The following is a 21,111-nucleotide window of genomic DNA, read 5'->3' as shown; positions in this document are numbered from 1 at the left end:
GTGTCCAAGGCAAGGTCAGGAAAGCAGTTTTGTCCTTATTTGGCATATCTTGTGCTGGTGTGGCCCTGGGGAGGGTCTCCATTGCTGTAAACCCCAGATTCCTGTAAGGTCAGGTGACTTCTAGACTTAGGCCTAGTGGATGCTGAAGCCACTCTAAATTTGATTTTTATGAATGGGGAAACTTCATTGCAAATTATCCCTCACACAACTGAACAACAACAGATATTAATAAGTGATTTTCTAATTCAATATGCAGTTTAATGGTCCCTGTTTCTATTTGATTGACACCACTGGATGACAGTGTCATTTAACCTTGAGGCTTTTTGGTTGATCACCTTCCTTCTTTCCCACCCCTCCCCCCAGATGAAAGCCATCCCTGATATACCGTGTTTCCCCGATAATAAGACCTATCTCGAAAATAAGCCCTCCCCTTACTGTGTAAGATTCCTTTAAAATAAGCCCTCCCCCGAAAATAAGCCCTATTGAGATTGCTACTGTAGTGAAGGTGATCCCCTGCGCTACACGCTACATTACGGTACTCTCTGTATGCACCCCCCCCCCCAGTGAAACACACGCCGCGCTCTGAGCTGCCTCCAATCAGAGTTGCAGCAGTGAGCGCGTCATCCTGTTCTTCCCCAGTGATTTGCTTGCTGGCGCCATTGAGAGCAGTGCCGCGGAGGAGAGCTGAGGCAGGACAACATAAGCCCTCCCCTGAAAATAAGCCCTCTGGTGTTTTTCTTTCCAAAAAAAAAATGAATAAGACAGTGTCTTATTATCGGGGAAACACGGTAGTGGGAAAAGCAGAGCCTCTGAAGTCACAGGATCAGGGTTCAAATCCCGCCTCTGTTGAACCCTAAGTATATGGCTGCACAAGTCATTTGTCTCTCTAGGACTCACATATCTATAAAATGAAAGGGTTAGTCTAGTGTCTAGCTCCCTTCCAGCTTTCAATTCTGTATCTCTTAAAATCCTTAATTTTCCTAAGAGGTTCACAATAGATTTTTTTATAGCCCATTAGAAATTGTACATCTTTTTCACCCCAATTCCAGGCCCTTATCCTGCTGCATTAACCAGTATTGTCCGCTATTTACATAGCAATAGCATTCATCAAGCATTCCTGGTGGCTTTTGATCAATACAAAGAATGTCAGATCTGCATTGTTTAGCTAGAAAAAAGTGTTAAGCACATCAATCTTTAGATGGGTAAAAGAAATCTTTTTTTTTTCTAAATAAGTTTTCTATTCCAAATCACCCTTTTTCTTCTGTTCAGTCTTTTCTTTCTTTTAGGAGATTCTTTTTGTACTTGGTAAAACCTCTTTGTAAAGACAACACAACCAATATTCTCTCTATTGCTATGAATTCATAGCCCTAAAGAATTCAGGATTATCATTATCTTATATATGACAGTTTTTGGTGTGTAAGCATCATACACCTGATGCCTGTTGCAGTATAAATAGTACTGCATCTGAAGCCTGAGGATCTCACCTCAGGTAAATTGGTAAATATTAAAACTGAGCCTCGGAGATACTTGACCATGATTATAGTCAAGTGGTAAGGTTGAACCACAGGACTCCTTACTTCCAATCCAGTGCTCATTCCCATGCACTCCATGCACTTTCTTGGCTAGTTGGGAAGTATATTTATTGCCTTTAAAATTTTTTGTCATTAGAGAAAACTAGGTGCCACAGTGGTTAGAGTGTTGAGCCAGAGGTGAAGAAGATTTGAGTTCATATATGGACACAAATACTTACTAGCTTGTGTGATCCTGGGAAAGTCATTTCATTTCTGTCTGATTCAGTGTCATCAACTATAAAAGGGGGATGGTTATAACATCTGCTTCCTAGAATCTCTTATCTTTCTGCCTATAGGAAAATGTAATTGTTCTGATTGTGAAATAAGGAGAATTTAATCTTTTTTTCTCCCCTCTCTCATAATTAGTATCATTTCAATGTTCATTTGTTAGAATCTTAGTAGGAGGAAAAGAAAACAGATCCTGAGTGTTGTGTTGTATTCAGAGTAATTGTCCTCAATCATTGGCCCTTTATCTTCCGTTACCCCTCTTGGATGGAAAGTGACTTGAGGAGTCTCAGTCATTGTCAGGAAGTGCTGGTTCCACTCTCTGAATCTTAAAAAAAAACAGTTTCCAGTGCCCAAATTGCCCCGGTATCTATATTACCTCCTTCCCATTTCTTTCTGCTGAAGACCTTCCCATTCTTCAAGACCGAGTTCAAATGCTTCCTCCTCCATAAAGCCTTCTTAGATGTACCATCCCAGCCACTCACTGTCTCATTTGATTTTAGAGCACATTGTTCAGGAACTGTCTTTGCTTTAGTCATATTGTAGTTTATAGTGTGTGTTTAATTCTCCATTATTTTTGAGGGAAGGTACTGTACTCTATTTATATTTCCATCTGCACTAATGACCAGCACAAGAAATCTAACATAGTTGGAGCTTCAGAAATGTCTGTGGAATATAAGAACATATATGTAAGTGAGTGAGGGAATTTATGAATGAATAATCATGTCATGACATCATGGAGACTAACATCAGTACACAGGGGTGAGAATGACCTTTTTTTTTTAATGGCAGGTCTGACCCTATTAATTCCAGGATCAAAAGTAAGATTCTCTGCTTGTCCTTTAAAATTCTTTCCATCAATTATGCCCAAAGGGTTATAAAAACATATATACCCTTTGTTCTAGCAATACTGGTACTAGATCTATATCACAAAGAGATCATAAAAAAGGGAAAAAGGTACCACATGTGCAAAAATATTTATAGCAGTTCTTTTTGTGGTATCAAAGAATTGGAAATTGAGAGAATGTCCATCAATTGGGGAATGGCTGAACAAGTTGTGGTATATGAATGCAATGGAATACTATTATGCTATAAGAAATGATGAGCTGGTGGATTTCAGAAAAACCTGAGATTTACACAAACTGATGCTGAGAGAAGTGAGCAGAACAGAACACTGTACACAGTAACAGCAACATTGTGCAATGATCAACTATGATAGCTTTAGCTCTTCTGAGTAATGCAATGATCCAAGACAATTCCAAAAGACTCACTGTAGAAAATGCTATCCACATCCTGAATCTGAACACAGATCAAAGGATACTATTTTCACTTTTTTTTTGTTTTTTTTTCTTCTCATGGTTTTGCCCTTTTCTTCTGATACTTCCTTTACAACATGACTAATGTGGAATATGTTTAACATGATTATACACCTATAATCTATATCATATTGCTTGCTATCTTGAGGAGAAGTGAGGGCAGAGAGAAGAAATTATAATTATTATTATTTTATAAACATTCGGGGTTAAGTAACTTTCTCAAGGTTACACGGCCAGTTATTTCTGGGTGTGGTACTGAGTGTCTGAGCCCGGGATTCGATCTCCAGGTCATCCCGACATTGGAGCCGGTGCTCTTACTCGCTGAGCCACCTGGCCGCCCCTAAGCAATTGGGGTTAAGTAACTTGCTCAAGGTTACACGGCCAGGTGTTTCTGGGTGGGTGCTAAGTGCCTGAGCCCGGGATTCGATCTCCAGGTCTTCTCAACACTGGAGCCGGTGCTCTTACTCGCTGTGCTACCTGGCTGCCCCAGAGAGAAGAAATTAAAACTTAAAATCTTATAAAAATGAATGCTGAAAACTCTCTTTACATGTAATTGGAAAAAATAAAATACTATTTATAAATAAAATAAAATAAATCTTTCCCATTCTGGCCCCTTTCTGTCTTTCTAGTTTTCTGAAACTTTACTCCTTTCTGAGTCTCATGCTACACAGCTGCACTGCCTTACACTGTTCCTTTCTCTATGCCTTTCTTCATATCCCCAGCACTGAAAACAGTGTCTGTTCTTTAGTAAATGCTTAATAAAGCCTTGTCAACTGACTGAACTTTAACTCTCTATTTTCTTTCTTTTTCCTTTCACCAGACTAGGCATCATGTTAGTCTTTAGCAAGGTTTTCCCTATTTCAAATTTACAGTACCCTTGATATTCATTCCAAACCACCTTCACTAGCCTATCAGAATGTTGGCTGGAATGAATCCAATTTCTCCACATCTGTTGTTTTTCTTATAAGATGTTTCACTTTCTCTTCTATTTCTTCATTATTCATATTTGGTTTAATTATTTATTTATCTCTTATAACTTCACTGGCTTCACCTTACTGTTAAAACAGAACCTAGCCTGGAGGTCTTTACCCTTCACAGGGACCACACCTCATTCTGGGATTTTCCCTGCAGTCTTCTCAAATTGTCCTAGGAGGACCCTGGTTATGCCCTTATTCTTATTTATTTCCAGCCACATTTTGTTCACCCTAAACTGCTATTTTAAAATTTTTTGTGGGGAAAAACCTTGAGAACTTGGAATTTTCTGACCATCTCTGATATCTACCCAGAATTCTTCCACCTATTGCCTCTTGAAAAAGATCCCAAAAAGAAAATTCCTAGGAATATTATTGCCAAATTCCAAAGTTCACAATTCAAGGAGAAAATATTACAAGCATTCAGGAAGAAACACTTTGAGTATTGTGGAAACACAATCAGGATAACACAAGATCTAGCAGCTTCTACATTAAGGGATTGAAGGCCTTGGAATACAATATTCTGGAGGTCAACGGAGTTAGGATTAAAACCAAGAATCACCTACACAGCAAAAGTGAGCATAATATATCAGGGTAAAAAATGGGAATTCAATGTAACAGAGGACTTTCAAGCATTCTTGATGAAAAGATTATGAAATATCTTGATGGAAAAGGTGAACAGAAACTTTGACTTTCAAATACAAGAAGCAAGAGAAGCATGAAAAAGTAAACAGGAAAGAGAACTCAAAAGGAACTTATTAAAGTTGAGCTATTTACATTCCTGCATGGAAAGATGATATTTGTAACTCATGAGACTTTTATTAGTATTAGGAAAGTTGAAGGGAATACACACATATGTATATATTTGCATATATACATATATGCATGTATAAGTGTGCATATGTATGTGTTTATATGAATATATATGTGTCCATATGTATACATAGACAGAGGACACAGGGTGAGTTGAATATGAATAAAATTAAGAGGTAAGAGAGGGATATATTGGGAGAAAGAGAAAGGGAAAGATAGAATAGTGTAAATTATCTCACATAAAAGAGGAAAGAGAAAGCTATTGCAATGGAGGGGAAGAGTAGGGGGGTGAAAGGGAATGAGTCAACCTTACTCTCATTGGATTTAGCTTAAGGAGGGAATAACATGCACACTCAATTAGGTATCTTATCCTACAAGAAAGTAGAGGGGAAGGGGATAAGAGGGGGGATGATAAAAGGGAGGGCAGTTTGGGGGAGGGGGTAGTGAGAAGCAAACACTTTTGAAAAGGGACAGGCTCAAAGGAGAAAATAAAATAAATGGGGGGAAAGAATAGGATGGAGGGAAATATAGTTAGTCTTTCACAATATGATTATTATGGAAATGCTTTGCATAACAACACATGTATAACCTATACTGAATTACTTGTCTTCTCAGTGGGGGTGGGTGAGGAGGGAAGAAGGGAAAGAATCTGGAACTCAAAGTTTTAAAAACAAATATTAATAAATTGGCTTTACATGCAGCCAGAAATAAGATCTTCCACTACAAGAAAGTAAGGGGTAAGGCAGTAAGGGTGGGAATAAGGGAGATTATAAGAGAGGGCAGACTTGGGGAAGGGGTAACCAGAATGCTTGCCATCTTGGGTCGGGGCTAGGGGAGAGATCAGGAGAAATTTTGGAATTCAAATTCTTGTAGAAATGAAACTAAAAATAAACAAATTCTAAAAAAAATAATGGTGGGATTAAGAAGGCTTGCAGAATCTCAGGTCAGATCTATACCTGGTAAGGAAGTCTAGTATAGTGGAAAGATCATTGAATTGGAATCACCTGATTAAACTGATTTGATTTGGAATTTAAACTCTGATACTTACTAAGTAGGTGATTGAAAAGAAATACTTTTCCTCGCTATTATATCCCTGAAAAGTGTTATCCAGTCTGTGATTGAAAACTTCCAATTGATAGAGAATTCAAGACCTACTGGGGCAGACCACTCCATTAGTGGATAGCTTTTTTTGACTTAGCCAATGCAGTACTGACAGAATGTTATCTTTGAGGAAGAAAAAGAGCTAGGTTTAAGTCATGTCTCTGGCATTTAATGGATTATATAAACAAATTACATATGCTTTCTGTGTCTTAGTTTCCTCATCTGTTATATGGAGATAATTCCTATTCCAGCATTGTGAGAGTGAAATAAAATAATATAAGGTAGATAAAGTACTCTGTAAACTCTAAAGGCAATGAGGACAGGGGATGGACTTATGACTTTATTCATGTCAGGTGTTCCCACATGAAGAAATTTCCTTTACCAATGCCAACTAACACATTCTCTTCAAATTATAATCTCAGGGAGTTTCCTAGATTGTTGAGAGGTTAAAAGAAGTATGCAGGGTCACGTAGCCAGTGAGTTTCAGAGACAGGATTTCAACTATTTTCCTACCTTCAAGTCAGTCTCATTATCTACTATATCAGTTCATTTCAAGGGGCAGAGTAGTACAGGAGAGCTACCAGCTTTGCCACTTGACCAAGTCATGGAACTTCTCTGAGCTCTAATTTTCTCATCCGTTTAGGGATAGGGATGAAAAGAGGTCGTGGGCCTATGATTTCGTTGTTACAGAGATCTCCTCTCTGTGCAGTTAAGCTCCTTCTCTGCAATTTACAGTCTCAGAGAATTGCCTAGAATAGTGACTTGCCTAGACTCCCTAAGCCAATAGATGTGAGTAACCCAGTCTTCCCAGGTCCTGGATGGGCTCACTATCTATTATACCATCCCTTCCCCTCCTTTCCCCAAGAGAGGGAAAATATCCTTGTAACAAATATAGTCAAGTAAAACAACTTTCCCCATTGACCAGTTCTAAAATCTTAGATTTCATTCTGCATATTTAATCCATTACCTCTCTGTCAAGAGATCCATAATTTTCTTCATCAATGATGCTGTTAAAATGTGTGCCAAATTCTGTTATAGCCCACTACCTTTCTTTGGAGAGATTTAAAATAGATGTTTTCTTGGTAATCCTCTAAAGTCACTATTGTTGTTATATTGTTATTCAGTCGTGTCCAACTCTTCATGACTCAATTTGGGTTTTTTGTGGCAAAGATACTGGAGTGGTTTGCCATTTCCTTCTTCAGTTCATTTTAAATTTTTTTTGGAGGGGGAAGGTAGGGCAATTGGAATTGTGACTTGCCCAAGATCACACGGCTAGTTTTTGTGTTAAGTGTCTGAGGCCGGATTTGAACTCAGTTCCTCCTGACTTCAGGGCTGGTGTACTATTCACTGTGCCACCCAGCTGCCCCTATCCAGCTCATTTTTACAGATAAGGAAACTGAGGTGAAAAGGGTTAAGCAACTTGCCCAGGGTCACACAGCTGACAAATGTCTGAGGCTGAATTTGAACTCAGGTCTTCCTGACTCCAACCCTGACACCCCAGCACTCTATTCACTGTACCACCTAGCTATTGGTAACTATATAATTCATAATTGCAAAGTGTTTAAATGTAAGTTTCTTTTACCATGTTGGTTTTATCATGTAAATTGTTCTCTTGGTTCCCACCTGCATTAGTTCATATAAGTTTTTCCATGGTTTCCCTCCATCCCCAAATTTTCTTATAAGAATTAATGTTGCCATCGACTTTGAAGGTATAATAAAAACTTTTCCTTGTTCTGAAGCCCAGTTCTGCCCCCCCCCATCCATTATTGATTAAAAAAGAAATGTATTCTTCTCCCTTTGGTGTCAGCTGCTGAGAACATCTCTAATGAGGGTACGTTGTTGGAATCAGTTCACCTACTTATTGCTGTCCTCCATTTGCCAGGCATTCTGGCCTTTGGATGATTGTCAGTCCTAAGGAGAATCCTCTAGTCCAGGAAAAAATGCACATTACTCATTTAATCCCTGCCATGATGAGACAAAATATATACACGGTATAAGGTTAATACAACAACTTCATTGATTCTTTTCTGGGGCTGTGGTTTATCCTACTTTACAATTTAATAGCACATCCCAGCATTGCCAAACCAGCTACACTAGACCAATAAAGAACAAGTTAAAAACATTAGGAGGGAATGGGGGGACTTAAATTGCTGGTGTTCATGAGGACAGTATAATTGGACTTCTCAATTCTTCCAGGCAACAGCCTAGTCCCCTAAGTTGCCCAAGTCACTAGGAGTCTTCCACATCACTGAAATGGCAGGAACAGACCAAAAGAATAACTCAAACAAAAACACACATCAATTGTAGCAACTGTCAGCGGCTAAGTAGATAAGTTTATGCCTTGCTGAGTCTATACAATTTTAGATTGTGGCAAATGTGGATCAGTTCTGATGAACTACAGAGAATAGAATATATAATGCTAATGCTAGAAAGGAACATGATACATAGAATTTTAAAATGTAATTTATAGGATATTACATCTAAAAAATACCTTACTATAGAGAATTGAGAATTTTAGAACTGCAAACAAATGCCAAAAAAAATAAAATTCCCTATGTAAATCTCAGAAACATCTTAAATCCTTTATTTCAGTTTTTTAACTGAAATCAGTAAATCAATTATTCAGAGAATATCAATAAAATCAATAAAACGAATCAGTAAAATCAATAAAATTGAGAAATCAATAAAAACAAACAAAAACAGAAGACTGCTGTTTACAGTAGAGGGAAATTAGACTGTTACATGTACTACAGTGAAAAGAACACAGTCTTGGGTTGGGAGGTGGGGATTAAAAGATCTGGATCAAGAGTGCTGAGCTTTTAACCAAGAAAACCTCAGTTGAATTCTAGCCTTGGACACTTGCTAGGTGTGTGGGCATGGGCAAACCATTTACTTAATTTCTCCATACCTCAGCTTCCTCATCCATAAAGTGGGTATAATAATAGCACTTACCTCCCAAAGTCGCTGAGAGGAGATCAAATTAGATAGCATATGTAAAGAAATGTGTTAACCTAGCATTATATTAATGCTAGTGTTATTGTTATCATTATCATAATTATTGATTTTTATTATTCATTGCCGCCCTGGTATTAACGAGTTATGGGGTTTTTGGTTATCAATTACTTTCTTTGCTGGTCCTCAATTTTCACACATGTTAACTTAAAAGTTGTTGGTTTTTTTTTAATATTGTATAAGGTCTATTAGTGTTATAAAGAGGGCACTGGATTTTGAGTCAGTGGTGCTGGGCTTAAATTCTAGATCTGTTATTTATCAAGTGTGACTTTAGATGAGTCATGTAACCCTTCTGGGCCTCACTTTCCTCATTTATAAAAGGAAGGAGTTTCTCTGTGATATCTAAGGTTCCTTTAAACTCTAAGACCTATGATCCTATAATTTTATGATATTATTATTCATATGAGACATTTAAGCTTGGGGGAAAAGCAACCCTTAAAATTAAATCCTGTTCAAAATAGACTGAAACTAACTGAATATGAAATAGTCTCAAGAATCATGTGATTTGGGTAGCATAGGGAATTTTTCCTTTCATCCCCATCCCCACTTTAGTTCAACAGAATCTTGTACACCCAGCCATAGAGTCTGAAATTCCACAAATGAGGATTCATTCCAATGGGCTTTGGAAACTTTTTTACAGAATCACAGACAACACAGTTTGGGAGAGACCTTAGAGTCAGTCTGGCCTAACCCAGACCTGACCTAGAATCTTTTCTGCAGCATCACTGGTACCTCTTCATCTAGACTCATCTAGCTGGGTCCCTGATTACCCCCCAATTTTATCTGTCCCACTTCTGTATTTCTCTAATTGTAAGGATGCTTCTCCTTACATCAAGACTAAATCTGCCTCCTTGAAACTTGCCCTCATTGTTCATAGCTCTGTTCTCTTGAGACTAAGTGGAACAAGACTAATTTATTTTTCATCAGAAGTCTTTAAAAAGTCTCCTATGCAAATTGAAATGCAAAAGGGAGGGAGAACATTCAATTCTTTGTTATGTAGGACCTTGTCAGGGATTGGTTGAGGCCCCTGAGATGGTTGCAATAGAATAGAAGGATAAGCACAAAAAAAGGAGGTAGGAGGCTACAAAATTCATCTATTTTAGAATGTTTCTGCCGCCCAGGGTTTTTACATGGATGATTTAGATGGACAGCAGCATTCTCCCTAATGGTCTCATGAACACAGATTTTGAGCTAGAAGGAAACTTAAAGATCCCCTAGACCAAAGACTACATTTACTAGAAGAGAAAGCCGAGGCCCAGAGTTGTAAAGTGGCTTTCCCAAGATAATGTTAATACCTAGCAATTACGTAGAGTTCTAATGTTTGTGATTTGCTTCACAATATTATACAATTTGTTCCCACCAGAACTCTGTGAGGTAGGTGTTTTATTGTTCCCATTTAATAGAGGAGGAAGCTAAGTTTGAGAGAGGTTAAATGATTCACTTTGGAGAATTATTTACTGGTAGCAAATTATACAGTTAGGATTGGAACCTAGATCTTTTTGACTTAAAGCCAAATCCTTGTTCTATTATGCCAAACTTACTGGTTCCATGAAAACACTTTTCTAGGTGAAATGTTAGAGAATGATCATAGAGTATCATGCGTGAAAGGGTTAATCAGCAAAGTTGATCCCTTTAACTGGGAGCTCCACATGGATGGTGATTATTGTGCTTAGTGAAATATGGAGGATTTAACAGACAGGAAAGGACAGGCCTGACGCAGAATATGAGAAGTGAACAAGGAGACTAACAGGGTCAGCCAGGAGATAGTTCAGGCTGTTTTCACTGTTATACAGCAAACAATGGCATGAAAAATGACAAAAACTTACATCTCAGGCAATCAGTCATACAGTGTTATAGCCAAGTTTCATAATATTTTTATTTCAGGGAGAGATTGATTAGAATGTGTTCATGATATTATTTTGAAATGACACAGTTTGACTTAGCACATGCTATACAGTTATGCCTATACCCATGGCATGCTGGCAAATGTTTAATAGCAGACTCCCAAGTTAATTGATTTGTGTTGATGCAACTAGTAAATGACAGAGCCAGTCTTCAAATCGAAATCTTGCTTTTCACTAGGCTCTAAGAAGTCTTGCTGAAAGAATTCAACGATGGTCATGTAAAACAGTAGCCCTCAACTACATAAATGTAGGAAAATTCATATCCTGGGCATCCTAGGTCTGTGCTATGCCTATTCAGAGACAATTTGCTGCCCAATTTTAATAAGCCTCCTCAAATGACCAGCAAACATTTTCTTAACACAACACTATGATGTCCCTTAGGGAGGACATTGCAAATTTTAGACTTTTACAAAAGGAAAGTCAATAAATATTTGCACAATGTCGAATGTTGGATGAACGCTCAGTAGAGAGATGTGATTATTTGCAAAGGCTAACTGATGTTCATATTGGGTAGGTGCAAATAGTTGTAATGTGATATTGACCCAGTGCAGGAATGGGGAAGTCATGGTATCAGGGGAATATCTAGTGATAAAAGTAAAGGGGAAAAAACAAAGGGAGAAGTAATGAGGGTCACAATTAACTCCAAGGTCCTGATGGCTTGCGAGTGCTATGGAAGAAAGATGGTAAGCACTACTAGGTCTATATCCCAAAGAGATCACAGAAAAAGGAAGAAGACCTACACAGATAAAAACAGAGTTAGTGATGAAGAACTGGAAATCAATGGTATGCTTATCAGTTGGGGGATGACAAAACAAGTTGTGGCATATGATTATGATGGAATACTATAATGCTGTGAGAAATGGAGAAGAGGTGGTTTCAGAAAAAAATATGGCAAGACCTATATGAACCGATTCAAAGTGCAGTGGTAAGAACCAAGATACATGAATAGTAATAGCAATGTTGTAATGATAATCAACTGTGAAAGACTTGGCTATTCTGGGGGGCAGAGTCAAGATGGCACAGTAGAAACAGGATGTCTGTGGGGCTCTGGCTCCCTCCTCCTCCAATTCAGGAAAAAGTGACTCTGAACAAACTTTGGAGCTACAGAACCCACAAAATGACACAGAGAAGCTAACCTCCTGCAAAGGACAGCATGGCAGGCCAGCAGGAAGTGGCCAGTGCAAAGCTCTGGGAGCCAACCCCAGCCCCAGAGTAAGCCCAAGGTTTTAGCCTTAGGGTAGTCCTGACCAGCTACTGACTGGAGGGACTTCAGATCACCAGCAGCTGTGGAAGTTTCCAGAATTGTCAACCCATAGATGCTAAGGACAAAGTGGGAGGTCACTGCAGTGTGGACTTTGGGATCTGGCAGTCTGGGAATGTGGTTGGCCTTTGACCCTGGGATGGGAAGCTACTGAGGCACCACAGCCTTGCAGCCACCACCACATGGCAGCTTTAGCTCCTAGCCTGCAGATTGTAGGGGGCCCAAGTGACCAGTCTGAGGGGTAACCACTCTTGCTTTAACCTGCTTGGATCTGGATTGCAGTCTAGGGTGGAGGTGCTGGGGTGTGTGACCAGCTTGCCAGAGCATGTGGAGGGTTCAGAGAGGGCACCCACCTAATGCCTTCAGCAGCTAAGAAAACCCCAGCATTTGGGATGAAGCTCTCCTATATGGTAGCAAAGTCCTACTGTAGCAAAAAGCACAAAAGTCAAGTAATTGAGTGGCAACATGAGCAGGCAAAGGAAGCAAAGCTAACAGAGCAACCCAACTTTACACTCCTATTTTGGGGACAAAAAGGATCAAAGCATGGTAAAGGAGGAAGACAGCAAAGTCAGAACTCCTGCATCAAAAGCTTCCAAGAAAAACAAGAGCTGGTTACAGGCCATAGAGGACATTAAGAAGGATTTTGAAAAGCAAATAAGAGAAGTGGAGGAAAAATCGGGAAGAAAAATGAGAACGATGCAAGAAAATTATGAAATGAAAGTCAACAACTTGACTGAAGAAAATAACACCTTAATAATAGACTAACTCAAATGGCAAAGGATGCTCAAAAAGGCAATGAGGAGAAGAATGCCTTAAAAAGCTTTGCCAGATGGAAAAAGAATCTCAAAAGCTCATTGAAGGGAATCATTCTTTCAGAATTAGATTGCAGCAAATGGAAACTAGTGACTTTATGAGAAATCAAGATACTATTAAACAGAACCAAACAAATGAAAGAATAGAAGGCAATGTGAAATATCTCATGGGAAAACCACTGACCTGGAAAATATATCCAGGAGAGATAATTTAAAAATCATCGGACTCCCTGAAAGCCATGATCAAAAAAGAACTTAAAAATTATCCTTTAATAAATTCTCAAGGAAAATTGCCCTGATGTTTTAGAATCAGAGGGCAAAATAGAGGTTGAAAGAATCCACCAATCACCTCCTGAGAAAGATCCCCAAAAGAAAACTCCTAGGAATATTATAGCCAGGTTCTGGAATTCCCAGATCAAGGAGAAAATATTACAAGCAACCAGGAAGAAACAATTTGAATATTGTGGAAACACAATCAGGATAACACAAGATCTGGCAGCTTCTACACTGAAGGATCAAATGGCCTAGAATCTGATATTCCAGAGGTCAAAGGAGCTGGGATTAAAACCAAGAATCACCTACCCAGTGAAACTGAGTATCATGTTTCAGGGGAAAATATGTTCAATCAGTGAAATAGAGGACTTTTAAGCATTGATGAAAAAACCAGAGTTGAATAGAAAATTTGACATTCAGATACAAAAAGCAAGAGAAGCATGAGAAGGTAAACAGGGAAAAGAAATCATAAGGAAGTTGTCAAAGTTGACCTATTTACATTCCTACATGGAGAAATGATAATTGTAACTTATGAAACTTTTCTCAGGATGAGAATAGTTGAAGGGAATAGAAATGTGTATGTATGTGTGTGTGTACATACATATATGTCTATATAGGAGGGTATATGGGTGTATGAATACATAGGTGAATGTGTGTATATATGTGTAGAGGTATGCATAGATAGAGGCCACAGGACCAATTTAACAGGAAGGGATGATACTTAAAAGGTAGAATTAAGAGGTGAGAGAGGAATATAATGAGAGGAGATGGGGAGAGACAGAATGGGGTAAACTATCTCATATAGATGAGGCAAGGGAAAATGGTCACAATGGGGGGGAAGAACAGGAAGGCAAATGGAAATGGGTCCACCTTTTTCTTATTGAATTTGACTTAGGGAGGGAATGAAATACACATTAAATAGGGTATCTCACACTCCAGGAGAGTCGGGGGGAAAGGGGATGAGAGGGGGAATGATGGAAGGGAGGGCAGGCTGGGGGGAAGGGAAGTTGGGAGGTGGGATAGGAGGGAGGGAAATATAGTCAGTCTTTTACCATATATCCACTATAGAAATGTTTTGCATAGCTATACATGTACAACCTATATTGAATTGCTTATCTTCCCAGTAAGGGTGGGTGATAAGGGAGGAAGGGAATGAATCTGGAATTCAAAGTTTTAAAATCAAATGTTTAACTATATATATATATATGTATAATAATAATAATAATAATTATTATTATTTTACATGTAACTGGGAAATAATATATACAGGCACTAGGGCATAGAGATCCACTCTACTAGAAAGTAGGAGGGAGTATGGGAGAAGATCTGGGAGAGAGCATATAGGAGGAGGGGATATCTAGTGGGATCACTATTTTGGGGTGGTGGGTAGGGGGAAAAATGGGGAGAAAATTTGTAGCTCAAAAATCTTGCAGAAATGATTGATGTAAACTAGAATTTAATAAAACATTTGATTAAAAAAAAAGAGTTGGCTACTTTGATGAATACAGTGATCCACAATTCCAAAAGACTCATGATGAAAAAATACTATCCACCTTCAGAAAGAAAACTGTTGAACTCCGAGTTCAAATTGAAATATAATTTTCTTACTTTCTTTTCCCTTTTTTTGGAATTATAGCTAATATGGAAATATGTTTTGCATAATTTCCCATGAATAATTGACATAATATTGCTTACCTTCTCAGTGGGTAGTGGAGGCAATGAGAGGGAGGGAGAAAATTTGGAAATTAAAATTTAAAAAGAAAAGAAAGTTAAACATAAATAAATAATAAATTTATAAAGAAAGATATTATAAAGCCTTACCTTATGGGCCCAGTAAAGAGACAGGTTAAAGACCAAAAGGCCCTAAAAATTACTGGTCCTCATCACACACTGGGAATAAAACTGGATTTGAGATCAGAAGGGCTGAGGTTGAATCTAACTCTGCCATTTACTAGCTAGGTAATTTTAGTCCTCAGTGTATTTATTTGCAAGTGTGTTGGACCAGATGAATTCTAAGGTCCCTTCAAGTTCTGGAGCTAGGTTCCTGTAATCCTCACATATAGGGATTCTCCACATTTTGTTTACAATTAGTGCAGATTTTCCAAAGAAGTAATTTATATTGTGTCTATGGCCATGAATAACCAGTGTCAGAAATTCAAGTTCCTTACAGCTAGGAAGCAGATATCTAGCAGGAAATGAACCAGCCAGCCTATGCTCAGGGAAAACAACAGTTGCTGCATGATAGTATCAGGAGCTGAATGTTAAACTCAGAAAGAAAAGGATTGTGACATGCCTGGTTCCCAGTGATCATTTCTTAGGCAGTACAAACTCTCTAATTGTTAGAATGTTTTTCTTACATTAACCCAAAATTTGCTTCCTTGTAGATTCTACCTATCCTTCCTTGTATCCTTTGGAGTCAAGTCCAATCCTTCATGGTATCCAAGGAGGAAGGAAGAAAATTAACACTTGTTAAGTGCTAGGAACTGTGATCTGATTTGATCTTCACAGCAACCCTGGGAGGTAGGTGCTTTTATTTATTTATTTTGCTTTTTGGGAGGTCACAGGTCTAGTTTTTTTGTGTTAAGTGTCTGGGGCCGGATCCGAATTCAGGTCTTCTTGACTCCAGGTCCAGCACTCCACTCACTGAGCCACCTAGTCGCCCCAGATAGGTTCTTTTATTATCACCATATTACAGTTGAGGAAACTGAGGCAGACAGAGATGTAAGTGACTTGCCCAGGGATCACAAAGCTAATAGTATCTGAGGTTGGATGTGAATTCAGGATTTCTAGACTCTACCAGGCTCTAAGAAGAACAGCTCAAATTTATCAAAGTCTAGGGGGTTATAAATGCTATATATCCTTCTCATTCTGTCACCCCAGTTTGTATCCCTGCTCACCCTGAGATCACTTCTCAAGATATTTATATGATCTCTTTTCCCTTTCTGGCTTGATTGCTGAGCCCCATCCTTACCTACACAACTAGATTTTTCTTTTTATCTTGGCACACTTTTTGGCTTGGACATCAAAGGATTAAGCCTATTTTAGCTCTTATACTATGAATCTTCTCCCTGTTCTCAAGTTTGATCTGAAGTTTCAGATTCTGGTGCTTCCAATGCCCTCAGGACTCACTCACTACTACCTATCTTTCCATTAGCTATATGAAGTGATACCCACTGGTCTGCTGAGACTCCTAAGACTAAAACCTTGTTACATCCATTTAGCTGATGCCATATGTGAGGGCAAACCATAGCTTGAGGGCACCTAACACTTATTTAGCACTTAATACATGCTTATTTCATGTATTACTTATACAAAGAAAAAGATATGAAAGGGATATGAGCGTAATCAATATGTTATATTTATATAGCTTTATACATAGTTAAATAATTATATACACACCTATATAATTATATATAATTCAATATGTAACTATATAACAGTATAGTCCATGTGTATGCATGTGTGTATTTGTGTGTGTGTGTTGTTTGTGTATGTGTGTAATCTGTAATCTACTCCATACTGGTACAATTTGAAAATCATTTACAACTTAGTAAATGGTCTTGGAAATTTGATTTGACAAAAAACATTGATCACCCTGTGAAGAACTTTTGGGTTAGAGTCTCTGAACTTGGCTACATTGGTCCTTAGACAACAAAAATGCCCAGCCTATTAATTCATGAAACCTTTCTGGTTTGGTAGAATCTGTCAAAGCTTGGTCTCTACTGGCAATGCCTTCAAATACCAACACTTTTTTTCTTTTGTTAATCAGATGCTTCAGTGAAAAATGAAGACTGGACAGAGGAATAAGGAAAGCCAAAGCTTATTTACTTTATGTTGAACAATATTCCAGCTCCAAGACTTTGTACAGGCTTCCACCAATGCCTGGATTTCATTCCCTATCATCTCCACATCTTAGAATACCATGATTCCTTCAAGGTTCAGCTGAAATTTCATATCCCTTTCTATAGTTTTCCTAGCTGACCTACTTGTTGGTACTCTTGCCTAAATTCCTCTAGATTGACACATATTTTGTATTTAATAATCTGTGTACATGTTGTTTCCTTCAATAGAATATAAACTCCTTGAGGGCAGAGATTTTATTTTTGTTTCTATATAACCAGCACTTAACATGGTTCCTCATGCTTATTAGGATATTAATAAATGCTTCTTAGAAGGAAGGAAAAAGGGAGGGATTGAGCAAAAAGATATTTCTCAGTTTTACTTCATAAACATTTAATAAATTCATACTAGGTTCCAGGAAATATAATGGGCACTGGGAATACAGAGGAAAAAATATTTACACACACACACACACATCTCACACATTCACATACAAACACCATATATATCAATGTAAACACCGCACACATACATATGCACATTACACACACACACACAATATATCACACTGCATATGTACACATGCATATACACAAACGTACACCACACACACACACACACACACACACACACACACACACACACACACCCTATGAAGGCAAAGTATTTTATTTTGCTATGAGGCTTAAAATTCAGCACCATTCCCCCTCCACTATTGGAAAACAACCTTCCTTACCCTGAGGTTTACTAGATGCCTGTAAATCAGTGGGGTTCCCTAAGCATCACTGAGGGAATTTACAAAGAGGCTCAGTACAAGGAGAAATTGATGGTTGTTCATCAGCCAGCTGTGAGCAGGCAGCCAGGAAGGTTGGTGGGTGGCTTGCTCCCTGTCGTGCCAGATATAGATGCACCTGGTTGTAATACATGCTGATTCTAAATACTTTAAGAAGCAGTTTTTAACCACAGACGATTCTACCTTGACAGGTTTGGAACATGGCTTAGTACAAAGAACACTGCTCTAAGCATGAGAGTCAGAAGGCATCAGTCCTGCTCCCAATCCTATTATTAAGTTCCCATGTGACCTTGGGCTCTCTCACCCTGAATTTTTTTTTACTGTCTCCCTGCTTCTGGTTCTCATTCTCCATCTCTATCTCTACTTCTGTATCACTATCTTTCCCTGTCTTTCTGCCTAGCCTCTGTCTCTGTACCTCTTTCCATATCTGTCTGTCTCTCTGTGTATCCTACCCCCTTCCTCTATATAATATTACATAAAAAGCCTTATCACAAGAAGATTTGATACCAATTCCAGTTAGAAGGATGACCTCCTATAGAAGAGCTCTTAGGACTCAAGATTTCCCAAGGCAAACCTTTTCATCTTTGGACACCTCTGATTGATTGAATTGTTATATTTCCTTATTCTATGACATTTTTGCCCTTTGATCTTAATTCTCCCTTCAATTAGAACTAGCTTAAGTCTTCCTCCACAAGATAGTTACTCCAATACCTTAATGTAACTAACATGCTGCTTCCCTCTCCTCACGTACAATTCTCCAGGCTATGCATTTCCAATTCTTCCCATGGTATGAGTCCAGGCCTCTTACCATTCTGGTTGAGCTTTTATGGAGCTGTTCAGTTTATCAATGTCCTTTCTAAATTGGGGTATCCAAAAGCTGTGGTCTGAATTTGATGGTATAAAGCAGGGATGGAGAACTTGTCCTCAAGGTCACATGTGGCCCTGTAGTCCTCAAGTACATAGATCTGTGAAGTTCTGATTCAGTCAAAGGGTTGCACTTGAGGACCTAGAAGGCCACATGTGACCTCAAGGTCACAACTTTCTCACTCCTAGATAAAGTATAAGAATTTCCATTGTTTTGGACAGTTAATGAAGCAAATAAAACATAACTTTTTGCCTTCCATTTCACACTGTTGTGTCATATTGGGTTTGCAGTCTAATAAAACCCCCTAATCATTTTAATACCACCTGTTTTTCTAAGCAAGCCTCCTAGTTCTACAAGCTATTATACCTTCTGCACATGGAGAGAAGAGCCCTTCTGTCATCAGCCTCCTCATGGAGGCATTCACATGAGAATGTTATGAGAGAGTCTGAGTAACTTCTCTAAATGTACTGCTTCAGAAAGAAGAAAGAGCTCACTTGGCTTTCTCTGGAAGAGTAAAAAGAAGCCATCTTGCTTTTCTTAGAGAGTTCTCTCTCAGGTATTTCAAACATTAAGATTTGTTGATTCAGGGAGCAGAAGCAGGACTTCCCCATAACTCCGGCTTCCACCTTCCCCAATCCATGTAAAAGGGGACTCTAAACAAACTTTGGAGCTGCAGAACCCACAAAATGACACAAAGAAGCTAACCTCCCTCTGAGAACAGCCCAGCAGGCCAGCAGGAATCAGCCAGTACAGTGCTCTGGTTGCTGAGCCCAGCCCCACACCCAGGCTTTAGCCCCAGGGCAGGCCTGACCAGCCACTGGCCAGAGGGACCCCAGATCAGCAGCAGCTGTGGCCGTTTCCAGATTTATCAACACATAGATGTGAAGGACAAAGTGAGAGGTCAGTGCAGTCTGGACTTTGGGACTCAGTAAGAGGGAGTGTGTGGATTTTGCCCCCCCTCCTAGCCTTCCCTTCCCCCGGGGCAAGAAGCTGCAGAGACTCTGGCACAGCCAGCCAGCAACACGTGGCAGCTTTAGCTCCTGGCCTGCACAGTGTAGGGGGACTGTGATAGTAATGGAATATAAAGATTCCCCTGTATTGGCTTGGTTTTCAAATTTATTGTGTTAAAACCCAGAGCTTGTTAATCCCACCTGTGGGATGGACTTGTTGATGTGAAAAGAGAGTCCTGAACTGGGAGGAGCTGGTGATGTAGATTTGGAGAGACAAGAGAGAGGCAGAAGAACTTTTTGGAAGCAGCACCTCGTGGAGGCAGAGAGAGACTGAGAGAATTGCTGGGGGCCACTTTGAATTGCCCTGGACTTTTGAGACCTGCCCCCTGAGCTGCCAAGGACTGAGGAGACATGGCTGTTTTGCTGGTACTTTTCTGGAACCTGGCTGTTGGCTAAGAGCTCCTGAGACTGTCCTGCAGACAGAGAGTGAATACTGTCCACTGGTGAAGGACAGTGCTGTTGTTGCAGGGGTCTGGGAACCTTTCTGTTGGTTTAGAAGCCCTGAAGAAGGATTTTCTTGTTGTATGTTTACAGAAATCCTGGGAGAGGGTTTTGCTAATGTTTTCAGGGGTTCTAGGACTGTTCTACAGACAGAGGATGAATTAATGAAGGGACTGGCAATGTATCTTGTGGCCTTGCTAAGCCTTGTCTCCCCAGGAACTAAGATTGCTGAGAACTTGCCTCATGTCAAGATGAAGAAAAGACCTCCATTTGGCTATTAAGTGCTGTGCTTAAACTTGATGTAACTCTGGGGTAGATTCAATTGTGATCCAGGGGTGGGGAACTTTTGACCTTTTTGTGCTCTGTCATTGAACAAATGAGGGTACTTTACTTGTGTTTGGAAACTAATCTCCATTTGAGAAGAGGGGCTTTGTGATGGACTAAATGAAGGTACAGCCTAGGGGTGGAGTAGTATTTAGAACAGGGACTTTGTAATTGATTGAATGAATGGAAGGTCCAGGGGTGGGGTAGTACTTGGAGATTATTTAATCACCCTTAGTAAATGCTGTATTTTGAATGATGTCATATTTTGACCTTCTCTGTTCTTAATTTGACACAGAATAAAATGTAGAGCACCTATGCTAGTATTTTGAACCTTGGGAAGTTGCCTCTGCTTGGCATTACATTGCAGGGACCAAGCACCAGTCTGAGGGGTAATTGCTCTTGCTTTAAACTGCTTGGATCTGGATTGCAGTCTAGGGTGGATGACCTCAGGTGTGTGTCCAACTTACCAGACCTCAGAGAGGGCACCCATCTAATACCTCCAGCAGCTGAGAAAACCCCAGCGTTTGGGATGAAAGCTCCCCTGTCTGGTGGCAGTGTCCTACTGTGGCAAAAAGCCCA

Source organism: Petaurus breviceps, unplaced genomic scaffold, assembly GCF_028583685.1.
Source record: "Petaurus breviceps papuanus isolate PSGF00001 unplaced genomic scaffold, PetGlider_PUasm1.0 90823, whole genome shotgun sequence".
In the NCBI taxonomy this organism is placed as follows: Eukaryota; Metazoa; Chordata; class Mammalia; order Diprotodontia; family Petauridae; genus Petaurus; species Petaurus breviceps.
This window is presented reverse-complemented; position numbering follows the sequence as displayed.